The sequence below is a fragment of the Leptinotarsa decemlineata genome, unplaced genomic scaffold, assembly GCF_025532065.1.
Source record: "Leptinotarsa decemlineata unplaced genomic scaffold, Ldec_3_MD MMD2_P_RNA_scaffold_2, whole genome shotgun sequence".
In the NCBI taxonomy this organism is placed as follows: Eukaryota; Metazoa; Arthropoda; class Insecta; order Coleoptera; family Chrysomelidae; genus Leptinotarsa; species Leptinotarsa decemlineata.
In genome coordinates, this window is record NW_027412529.1 from 17,102,440 (window position 1) to 17,115,379 (window position 12,940).

Consider the following 12,940-nt stretch of genomic DNA (forward strand, 5'->3'; position numbering starts at 1 on the left):
AATCCTCAGTCTACATGATATTTGTGTTAAAAACCAGAACTCTAGCTCTCAAAGTACAATCCTTTCCACTCTGAGGATATTTGAACGAACGTCTCCCTTGCCTTGTGTTCTGACTAAATGTTTTTCTCGTTTTATATTTTCAATCATGACTTTATTGATTTTTTCCTTGTGGAGATTTCATGTTTTATATGTTACAGAATCCCCATCAGTTTGTATATCAATATACAAGATTGGTTTCAATGTCTGAAAGCCTCTTTTCATCGCAATTTTTGAATTCATTTATCATTATGTTGTTTTCTCGTTATATCCAATTAGTTTATCATTTTCACCATTCACGCTAGAATTCACAAGCATTGATTTCGTATTCAAATGATCTGATCAAACTAAATACCTTGTTCAAAAATATATTATTAATTTCGGAGTAAGTGGGCGCAACTTGATAATTAAATGATTTCTTTTGCCTATTTTTAACACCCGGATTATAGATAATGAAATTTTGCAGTGCTCTTTTATGAATTTGATGTAAATAATATTGGTTTTTACGCGTAACGCAACTGTGGTTTTTACAAAAACCTCCCATTCTGTGTTTCACAACCACTGATTTCATATTCAAATGAACTATTCGAATCAAATAACATTTATACAAATATTTTATTACTTTTTCATCAGGTTGACGCAATTGAATTAAAAGGTTACATAAACATATGCACTATTCAAATTCCGTTTCACAAAAACTAGCAGCACCAATTACAAGTAAATAACTAATTTTATGAACTTATCAGACCATGATATCTGCCACTACCTAATTTTTTTTCAGAAATTGTGGTACGAAACGTGACAGTAATAATGAAAAACTCCATGTAAGAATAACTAATGAACACGTTTGATGCAACTAATGCTTACTATATAGGGTACAGTGCGATGACCTACGGTTAGCCGTATTTTGGAAAATAAAAAGATTTATACCTTGAAAATAGCCAAATTAGTGTTTTTCAGTATGCTTTACCTAACAAAAATAATGACGTTTTTTCAACACTTCTGGTTATATTCACCATAGGTCATAATCAAATATATAAGACTATAGCCTAAACGGGACATAAAATACACATACAGTGCGCATCATAAGTGTTCTCCCCCTATCTAACTTGTAACTTGACACATTTTTCATTTTTACAATGTGAATTTGAATATGAACAGTGCACCCCTATTTCCATCTCTTACTGGAGAGGAGCAACCCTTTCGAAAAATTTAAATATCATAGGGTGGTGAGTGATAGTGATAGGGGGTTTTATTCTCTATTCAACCGTGCAAAGGAATTGAAATTTGCTACATTAATTCGAAGGTTATGATTGTTTGTCAATAATGACAATTAACGTAACACAATCACTCAAAAATTAAAAATTCGGCCCTGTAAGATATCAGTTTGGGTTCAGACGTCAAGTGAGACGTATTTGTCATTTGTGAAGATATTGACTGCACTTTTTTGTAGGTGTTTTTGGATGTTTGAAGATAAATCGTCGATAAAAGAAACTGATATCACGAAGAGTGCGAGTCAGTGTATTCTAGCTGTTAGTTTTGCTTGCTAATCATCTCCAAACAATGGTTTCACTACGTGCGTTAAATGAGAAATGCGAAGCGATTGTTATTTTTGGTCAGGCTCATCGCAATTATCATAAATTGTGAGGTTTCGTTATCCAGACCGCCGTCTAGAATATTGTGAAATTGTCTCTAACAATATTTTGCAAAATCCCAGCTATTAGAAACACATTTATTTCAGTGATGAGGCTACTTTTTTTGTAAACGGTCACGTACATAGACAAAGTGTGAGGTACTGGTCCGATGAAAATCCTCTAATTTTCCGCGAAACACATACCCAGCTTCCCCAAAAAGTTAATGTGTGGGCAGGAATACTGGGTGACCACATTATAAGTATGTTATTCATTGAGGAAAATCTGACTGGTGCCCCCTATTTGGAAATGCTGCAAACAGTGATAGATCCACTGACAGTGGCAACTGTCGAAAATAATTCAGACGAATTTGTTATGGACATTGTTCTGCAACAAGATGGACCTCCTCCTCATTTTGCAGTTGCTGTGAGGACTTATTTGGAAATTATTTATGCAGGACGATGGATCGGGCACCGAGGATCTGTGGAATGGCCTCCAAGATCACCAGATCTAACTCCATTATTTTTATTCCTATGGGTTTACTTGAAATGTAAAGTCTACGAGACTCAATGTCACTCTATTCAGGAGTTGTGTGAACGGATTACGGATTTGTATGCAACAATTACTCGCCACACTTTGCAAAGCATCAGGAGTGAAATTAAAAATTCATTCGATTTTTGCCATGCCAACTAGGAACATTTCGAACATTTACTGCAATAACAGAAAGAGTAAGAGTTAGTTTAGTTGCTTTTCTGTTTCTGGTGTTATGTTTGCACGGTTCAATGGGGAATAAAACCCCCTTTCAAAGGAGCTATCACCCCACGCTATTCAAATTTTTTGATGAAATTAGGGGGATGAAATTAGGGGTGAACTATTCATAGAAAAATGTACACTCTAGAAGAGTCCAGTAACGAGTTAGATAGGGAGGTAACACTTATGATGCGCACTGTATAGAAATGACAACATCAATAAATCAACAACTACCTTCAATTGTTTCCACAGCATTCCTGTTGTATCATACGATAAAGTAGGTACTCATAAACGATAAATAAAAATTTGATTCCGATTAAATCAGTTGTATTGTAAATAACAATTTGATGTAGAGAGTTAATAAATTCCTGGAAGTTAAGGGAAATATCTTCCAACATATTTTGAACCAGATTTTATATTCTGTATGAAGAGACACTGCAATATTTTTGAATTTTCGCCCTCTCATGAAACATCTAAAATAAACATTTTTTAATTGATTATTTCTTGATCTAAAATCCTGTCTTTAATGGAAATCATGACAACAAATTAATAACTCTGATAAACTTTTTGTAACTGTTAGAAATGAAGGTTTCGTAGCCCGTAGTTTTATGGAGAACATGCGCATGTTTTATTTTGTCAAGAAAAACTGAAATATCTCGTGAACGATTGATTCTTGATATACCTAAGAAATGTTTCATGAAAATGGGTAAAAATCATCTCGGAATTTCAAAACTATCCTAAATTATAAGGTGTTCCATTTGAAAACACTGAATATTGACCAGATTCATGTATTCAGAATAAGTCATCGATTTCGAACACCTTATATATATATATATATATATATATATATATATATATATATATATATATATATATATACCATTTTGAAAATGTTACTCCTTCAAGACGATGGACTGGAGTATTTGGATAGATAAGTTATAGATTTAATGAAACAGATGAATATTGCGGGTATGGTTCATTTTTGATATAGGGTGTATCCCATAAACATTAGAAACATCAGAAGGTATTCAAAAATATGAAAATACAGTGTGGTCCAACGAAAACTTAACACCTCGATTTTCCGGCGTTAACATGAAAATGTGGAAAATCGCTCGAACCCGTCAATTGCTGATTCGAGGGGGAACAACTTTTCCGCTGTTTTCATCCCCGTGACTTCAACCCCCTAACGGGGGTGAGCACAACCCCTTGATTTTGAATAGGGATGAGGGGTGTTGAGATACCTCATTTTGAAGATCTTATCGTGTACTATCTGCCCGTAAAATTTCACTTCAAAATATCCATCGATAATGAAATAACAGCGAAAATAGTGAAAGAGGCAATATGGAATTTATCTCGAGAATATTATTCGTATCCGACGCATTTCAAAGGTATTGAGTGGTTAATTTTTTGTCCAAAAAAGTAGACGGACCTTGTTTTTGTACCTTAGTCTATCGTGAATTGTTAAGAACGGTACAAGTGTGTACAAGCGATTGTAAATTTGTAGTGGAATTAAAATGGTGTATTCCGTAGAAGAAAGGGTGGAAATGATAAAATTATTTTTCCGAAATAACGACTCTGCGCGCACAAAAGCGGCTTCATTTAACGAACGACATCCTGGAAAAAATGTATCCGCTGCTTACGTTGTGCAACTGGTTGCCAAATTTGACGCTACTGGGTCAGTTGGAAACAAAAAGAGGGTGCATGAAAGAGACGAAGCGAGGGACGTGGCTGTCTTAGGTCATATAGCAATGGATCCGACCGTTAGTACTAGGAAATTGTCCGAGGTATCTGGTGTTTCACGCACAACAATCATGAGAATCCTGAAACAACATAAATTCCATCCGTATAAGATACGATTGGTTCAGGAACTGAATGAGGATGATCCCGATCGCCGACTCCAGTTCTGTGAAGTGATCAGTGAAATAATTAACTGCAATCAAAACTACATGTTCGATATCTGTTTTTCGGACGAGTGTTCATTTTACCTTAACGGCATTGTAAACCGGCATAACTGTCGGTATTGGTCAGATGAAAATCCACGATTATTTCGTGAGGTGTATACACAGCGCCCCCAAAAATTAAATGTTTGGGCGGGTATTTATGGAAATCACATAATCTGCCCTTTTTTTCTACCCGGTAATCTCACAGGCCAACTTTATCTCGATCTATTGGAGAACGCTATTTATCCAGCCCTCGTGCAAGTATTGGAGAATGCAGAAGACCATCAAACGATCATTTTCCAACAAGATGGCGCACCACCTCACTTTGTTCAACCGGTGCGTCAGTTTTTAGATGACAATTTTCCTCACGCCTGGATTGGAAGAAGGGGACATATTGAGTGGCCACCCAGATCACCGGATCTGGCTCCACTGGACTTTTTTCTATGGGGTCACCTGAAATCCAAGATTTACGCTACCCAGCCTGAGTCACTGGATGATTTGCGAACTCGGATCATTAATGAATGCCGTCAAATTACACCAGACATCTTGAGTAATGTACGTGAACGTTTTCAGCAAAACTTATATTACTGCATGGAAGTGGATGGTGCCCATTTCGAACATTTAATAAAGTAATCACAAAAGTACGTACTCTTCCACTCTTTTACCTGTCATGTCGTTATCGATGGATATTTTGGAGCGAAATTTTACGGTCAGATAGTACACGATAAGATCTTCAAAATGAGGTATCTCAACACCCCTCATCCCTATTCAAAATCAAGGGGTTGTGCTCACCCCCGTTAGGGGGTTGAAGTCACGGGGATGAAAACAGTGGAACAGTTGTTCCCCCTCGAATCAGAAATTGACGGGTTCGAGCGATTTTCCACATTTTCATGTTAACGCCGGAAACTCGAGGTGTTAAGTTTTCGTTGGACCACACTGTATATAGGGTGCTACATTAGAATCAAGGAAGTTGGTACCAATTTCCGTTATAACCAAATGTTAGAAACACAGGATTATTTTAATTTGATGAAGCATATTAAGAAAGCCTATGTTTGCCAATTTCAAGGATACGTATCCTATTATTTCTCAAAATATGTCTAACCGACGGTCATAGCGCTGTACCCTGTATTTTCCAGCCAATTTTGAAAAAAGAAAGCAAAACTTCTAACAATATTTTCAACCCATCTCATTGAACCATTATTCTTCTGCTTCCAATTTAAAAAATCAACTTGTATGATGTTTTATTCTTTTGAAAAATGACACGTGAATCAATACAAAAGCTGGGGAAAGAAAACACAAATCCATTGGTATATCCCTGATCCTCATTATAGTTTTGCCTTTACTGTTTTTAATGAATTTACTCCAATTCAACTCGATCCCTGAAATGTTTCCTTGATATTTTTTATGTCACAGCTACCATTCAATGTCATAGTCAACACTTATTATCTTGAGATATTTAGACATAGTTTGATTTATCAACAAAAAAGTATTGATCGTTTATTCACTATTATTTAATGTACGAAATGTATCTGCATTTTAGACGTTTTCAAATGGAAGCTGAGAATTTATTTCAAACATAATCAACATATTTATTATACCGTTTTTTTTCGCACCGTTTGAAGAATTATCTCGCAAACAAAATGACGGGGAAACCCCTAAAACTGGTTATTCCCGACACGCTATTATAAGAAAGGAGTGATTGTTTTCGAAGTTGCGACTATAACATCTTCTGTTGAAAAATACATGTAAAGAAACCGTTGAAGAAGTATTTGAATGCTCGAATTTTATCTGAAGCATTTATGAGGAGCAAATCGCTGAATTTGTCTAGAAATGTTACAGCGTTTGAATAAAATTCAGGCAGACATTCATCCATATTGTCAGTAATACTCCTTGTAATGAAATTTACCGTAAATTTCGTTATTAAAAATCCATGAATTGCCAATGATGATACACGATGTTTCATAATTGAATGCTGATTCTAAAGGACGATAGTCCTTGGATGATTTTAAGAGAAATTCTCCATATGAACATAGGTCAGCAACGGGTTAATTTTTGGGATACAGGACGTTGAAATTTAATAAAAATATAGTTTCTCCCCTAATATCTCTCACGCAAATTAAGCAGTTCAATATCGTTTTTTCTCACGATTTATTTCACTTACATCAATATTCAAGTTCAACCGATAATGGTAGCGAAATACTAGATAAAATCATGTAGCAAAATTCTGTTGTAGTTCTTTGAATGCGTTCTTGGGGGGTAATTCCACAAAAGAGCGCATTTGAACAAACATTATACTTATTGGTAAAGATAATACAATTACCAAAATAGTTTTGCTTGATATTTCGAAATACAGTGATATTTTATAGAGGTTATTTCATTAGTTTATGAGATGCAATTACATAGTAAGTGATAAATGCAAACAGTTTGTTGAAATTATTTTTGAGGCGAAACTGCTGAATCTATCGGTAGATGAATATTGTGACAATGAGTTATTTACTTTTATACCTCCATATATTTCTATTAGCTATTGTAGTTCATAATATTTGAGGATTTCAATGATATTTAATTTTTACATTCCATTGTTATACTTTGTTTCCTTATACGAAATAGTTTTAACATTTGAATAGAAGGGGTTATATTTTTAGGAGTGATTAATTTTTGGGAAAGAAAGTTTTTGGCTTTCTACTACTCCTTCTCCATAAAATATGTGAGAATCTTCCCACATTGTTTCTTCGTAAAAATTTTTTTCTTTCGTGTGATTCAATGTGTATATGAAAGTAGCTGTTTCAGGAGAGCTTTCTTCCAGTTTGTGTCTGGAAGTTGCTTCTTTGCATAATCTACACATCCATGTATAGTAACTTATTTTCAAATTGATTACTTCCTTCCTTTCTTTGGAAGATTCTCACATTTTTTATCAAGATGGAGTAGTAGAAAGCGAAAAACTTTCTTTCGCAAAAATTAATCACTCCTAAAAATATAACCCCTTTGATTCAAATAAAATTCCTCTTGGCTGGGATTCAACCAAATAGATGAATGAATGTCATTACGATGTCATCGATGACATAAGTAGATCAAACTTATTCCGTGGCATAAAAAATCGTAATTCATGAATGAATTGTGTGTATTTTCAATAATATTATCTAGATTGGTACTGATGAGCCCTAAGGCAAGTGTCTTACGGCGAAACATCGGTGTCTTCCAGTGAGGATTGTAACGGTCTAAATTTACTTGTAAATATTGTAGATATTGTTCGTTTATTTACTATGGAATCGACAGAATTGTCATTTATTGATGACGAACTTTTCGTCACAGACTGCTCTTATGTGACCTTTCAAAAACACTACCTTACCTTTTAAGATCTTTATTCAGAGGATATTAACAATGTAATTCAGTTACAAGTTCATTTTATTCATTTAACATCATAGTAATGGGAATCTTCCGTTCCATAGAAAACCATACCTGAAATGTACAAGAATAAATGTATGCTCCCTGACTAACTGCTTTGACCAGTACTTACGCATTCTCCTTTTGCCAATCGACGTTGGAGATCCGAAATTCCTCGCTAGGTTGAAATAGTTGTTATTGTTTGTTTCTCAGTTTACTTCGCCTATCATTTTTCAGCCGTTGCCTGCCTTATTCTCTATACCTTTCCGAGAATATTTCTTGCATAGATTGTTATTCATCACTTCCAGAAGGATTACTACATATTAGAGCCATATCGCCTGAAAAACAATATTAGTTAGCTCTGGTTTCTGAATACTGTTTGATATTTTCGGTAAATAATCTGAATAATACGAATGCTCTAATATTTGTACTGAAAGGGAAGGATGTGGCGACTTACCTTGTATGTTTCTATTCCATCGCATGAATAAGGATTGGTAAATAGTTGAAAATAGGTTGGAACAATATATTTTGTAAATATTCGTAAACAAGGTTAAGAGACAGCTGTTGGTTGACATCTGCCGAACTTTCGTAGTATCGTTCCGTCGACTTACACCGAACTAGTTCTACAGTTGTTCACGGGTGGAGGATTGATCGGTTACTCAAGTTGTCAAGGGTTGTTTTAGGGTTGCATTGCTTTGAGAAGGAGTTTTGATGGGTCATGGACTTGTTGATGATGTATCAAGTGGCTGTGGAGGAATTGTTAGATTTATGATGTTGTGCACAGCGCCCCCTTGGTGCTTGTAGTGTAGATTGGATGGACTGTGGCAACAACTGGTTAGCTGTCAGATGTGGCATTCTCTTGGTATTTGGAAGTTAGCCTTCGGTGAGCTTGGTTCGGAGTTCAAAGGGTATCATCAGACTGATTGTAGGATATATTTGGTTGTATTTGTGCCATCCTTCACGGGGATTATTTCTACAAGTCAGGATTGTATAGTGGAAGACTGATTGGTCATTTTGGTGTGGATATTTGCAGTCGGAAACTTAAGCTCTTTTGAGGATTTGTGGTGGATACCGAACTCGTGCCAGGTGGAAGGATTTCCGAAATTAGATTCATAAGAAACAGAAGGCCCTCAGTCACTCATCAAGTCCCAGCAGGACTTCCGTGCAGAACACCGCACACGAAGAATCGTATAGAAAACCCCTTGGCCAGGGGTTTTTCTTCCTGTTCTTCTTCCTGTTTTTCTTCCTGCTTTTTCTTCCTGCTTTTTCTTCCTGCTTGTTCTTCCTGTTTCCCTTCCTGCTTTTTCTTCCTGTTTTTCTTCCTGCTTTTCTTCCTGCTTTTTTTTGTCTTCGTCAAGGGTTCCTGTTTTCCTTTATTTTCTTTCTGGATCTTATTTGGTGATCCATTACTGGTCCAGCTTGTCGTGCCCTACAGGGTGATCTATCTTGGTGGTGCTACAGGGTGATCCATCTCCGCCGTACTACAGGGTGATCCACCGGTGCTACAGGGTGATCTATCTTGGTGGTGCTACAGGGTGATCCATCTCCGGTGCTACAGGGTGATCCATCTCCGCCATACTACAGGGTAGCCTAACACCATATACCGGGTGGCCCAAAAGGAGCACGCAAGTTATAATTGATTTATTTGAAAATTTGTGCTATACTGAGATATTTAAATAATTGTTTGCCCTTGTGTTTATTGATACCTGTTGATATAGTGTTGTTTATCGTTTATTGATTAAGAGTTGTTTATTGATGGCTGATTGATATAGATATTTGTGAAACGGAAATTGAGGTACATTCTTCCTTTCACGATTGCTGATTGACACCGATGCGCCTACGCCTGAGCTCACGCGACGCAAACGAGTTTGTCTTACCATCCGATACTAGTATTTACGATTTCACCTACTCAATTTTCGTGGTAGTTTTACTCGACGTATTGTAGTTTTTTTTTGAGCGTCGTTACTACCGTAATTTATGACTGATTGAATTCGTGGTTATATACACCGCGCTCGTGTATTGACATTTGAACATCGCGTAGTAGTGTGAATATTGCATTGTAGACTTAAAAGCGTTGTTGGTTAATCCCTGTAAGTTAGGATTACTGAATAAATCATATTGGGGATCTTTATCTTTTATTTCCAATATTAAGTGGTAAGTTATTGATATTGTGAGTTACTTAGGGTATCTGGAGGATTAAATTTACCTGGCGCCCATTAAGATCTATTTGAAATTTGCTAAGTTGTTTAACCCCATTTTGGCGCCCAACGTGGGGTTTTTTCTGTTCAGTATTCGAATGTCAATGGAGAGCATTGAATTTATTAAAAATGTCACCTCACAAACCACAAGAGGGGACTAAATCATCTGTCGGTAACAAATAAGACAGATGGGTATCCGCGGCTAAGCTAAACAGTGGAGACGGGAGTGGGTTAAACAACTTAGCAAATTTCAAATAGATCTTAATGGGCGCCAGGTAAATTTAATCCTCCAGATACCCTAAGTAACTCACAATATCAATAACTTACCACTTAATATTGGAAATAAAAGATAAAGATCCCCAATATGATTTATTCAGTAATCCTAACTTACAGGGATTAACCAACAACGCTTTTAAGTCTACAATGCAATATTCACACTACTACGCGATGTTCAAATGTCAATACACGAGCGCGGTGTATATAACCACGAATTCAATCAGTCATAAATTACGGTAGTAACGACGCTCAAAAAAAAACTACAATACGTCGAGTAAAACTACCACGAAAATTGAGTAGGTGAAATCGTAAATACTAGTATCGGATGGTAAGACAAACTCGTTTGCGTCGCGTGAGCTCAGGCGTAGGCGCATCGGTGTCAATCAGCAATCGTGAAAGGAAGAATGTACCTCAATTTCCGTTTCACAAATATCTATATCAATCAGCCATCAATAAACAACTCTTAATCAATAAACGATAAACAACACTATATCAACAGGTATCAATAAACACAAGGGCAAACAATTATTTAAATATCTCAGTATAGCACAAATTTTCAAATAAATCAATTATAACTTGCGTGCTCCTTTTGGGCCACCCGGTATATGGTGTTAGGCTACCCTGTAGTATGGCGGAGATGGATCACCCTGTAGCACCGGAGATGGATCACCCTGTAGCACCACCAAGATAGATCACCCTGTAGCACCGGTGGATCACCCTGTAGTACGGCGGAGATGGATCACCCTGTAGCACCACCAAGATAGATCACCCTGTAGGGCACGACAAGCTGGACCAGTAATGGATCACCAAATAAGATCCAGAAAGAAAATAAAGGAAAACAGGAACCCTTGACGAAGACAAAAAAAAGCAGGAAGAAAAGCAGGAAGAAAAACAGGAAGAAAAAGCAGGAAGGGAAACAGGAAGAACAAGCAGGAAGAAAAAGCAGGAAGAAAAAGCAGGAAGAAAAACAGGAAGAAGAACAGGAAGAAAAACCCCTGGCCAAGGGGTTTTCTATACGATTCTTCGTGTGCGGTGTTCTGCACGGAAGTCCTGCTGGGACTTGATGAGTGACTGAGGGCCTTCTGTTTCTTATGAATCTAATTTCGGAAATCCTTCCACCTGGCACGAGTTCGGTATCCACCACAAATCCTCAAAAGAGCTTAAGTTTCCGACTGCAAATATCCACACCAAAATGACCAATCAGTCTTCCACTATACAATCCTGACTTGTAGAAATAATCCCCGTGAAGGATGGCACAAATACAACCAAATATATCCTACAATCAGTCTGATGATACCCTTTGAACTCCGAACCAAGCTCACCGAAGGCTAACTTCCAAATACCAAGAGAATGCCACATCTGACAGCTAACCAGTTGTTGCCACAGTCCATCCAATCTACACTACAAGCACCAAGGGGGCGCTGTGCACAACATCATAAATCTAACAATTCCTCCACAGCCACTTGATACATCATCAACAAGTCCATGACCCATCAAAACTCCTTCTCAAAGCAATGCAACCCTAAAACAACCCTTGACAACTTGAGTAACCGATCAATCCTCCACCCGTGAACAACTGTAGAACTAGTTCGGTGTAAGTCGACGGAACGATACTACGAAAGTTCGGCAGATGTCAACCAACAGCTGTCTCTTAACCTTGTTTACGAATATTTACAAAATATATTGTTCCAACCTATTTTCAACTATTTACCAATCCTTATTCATGCGATGGAATAGAAACATACAAGGTAAGTCGCCACATCCTTCCCTTTCAGTACAAATATTAGAGCATTCGTATTATTCAGATTATTTACCGAAAATATCAAACAGTATTCAGAAACCAGAGCTAACTAATATTGTTTTTCAGGCGATATGGCTCTAATATGTAGTAATCCTTCTGGAAGTGATGAATAACAATCTATGCAAGAAATATTCTCGGAAAGGTATAGAGAATAAGGCAGGCAACGGCTGAAAAATGATAGGCGAAGTAAACTGAGAAACAAACAATAACAACTATTTCAACCTAGCGAGGAATTTCGGATCTCCAACGTCGATTGGCAAAAGGAGAATGCGTAAGTACTGGTCAAAGCAGTTAGTCAGGGAGCATACATTTATTCTTGTACATTTCAGGTATGGTTTTCTATGGAACGGAAGATTCCCATTACTATGATGTTAAATGAATAAAATGAACTTGTAACTGAATTACATTGTTAATATCCTCTGAATAAAGATCTTAAAAGGTAAGGTAGTGTTTTTGAAAGGTCACATAAGAGCAGTCTGTGACGAAAAGTTCGTCATCAATAAATGACAATTCTGTCGATTCCATAGTAAATAAACGAACAATATCTACAATATTTACAAGTAAATTTAGACCGTTACAGGATGACAGTGTTCCATGTAAGTGCAATTTGTTACCATTCATTCGAAGTAGAACTCCTGTGAATGATATCTGATTTTATTCCATAACGAATGTTTGAAATACAAACTGACTAGAGAAAAGTATCTACTGTATAATTCAGTGTCCATATAGAAGTATTTGTTTGGAAAGATTTTTTTTTCGTGTAATTCAATGTTATATGAAAGTAGCTGTTTTAGGAAGGCTTTCTTCCAGTTTGTGTCTGAAAGTTGCTTCTTGGCATGGTCTACACATCCATGTATAGTTACTTATTTTCAAATTGATTACTTCCTTTCCTTTCTTTGGAAGATTCCCACATTTTTTTCAATC

At 36.6% G+C, this 12,940-nt stretch overlaps 1 protein-coding gene and 2 long non-coding RNA genes across 3 annotated transcripts in view; 2 read left to right on the forward strand and 1 right to left on the reverse strand.

Moving 5' to 3' along the window:
• Nucleotides 1-12,940, forward strand: part of LOC111504423 (Epidermal stripes and patches) — a 159,091-nt gene that overhangs the window by 31,289 nt on the left and 114,862 nt on the right. The gene's annotated exons all lie outside the window — the stretch shown is intronic.
• LOC141486440 (uncharacterized) lies at nucleotides 7,703-9,900 on the reverse strand. Its single transcript, XR_012467843.1, has 2 exons — nucleotides 7,875-9,900; nucleotides 7,703-7,816 (listed from the first exon to the last, which is right to left on the reverse strand). It is a non-coding gene; the product is annotated as an uncharacterized lncRNA (long non-coding RNA).
• LOC141486435 (uncharacterized) lies at nucleotides 9,974-12,459 on the forward strand. The gene is made up of 2 exons (XR_012467839.1): nucleotides 9,974-12,287; nucleotides 12,346-12,459. It is a non-coding gene; the product is annotated as an uncharacterized lncRNA (long non-coding RNA).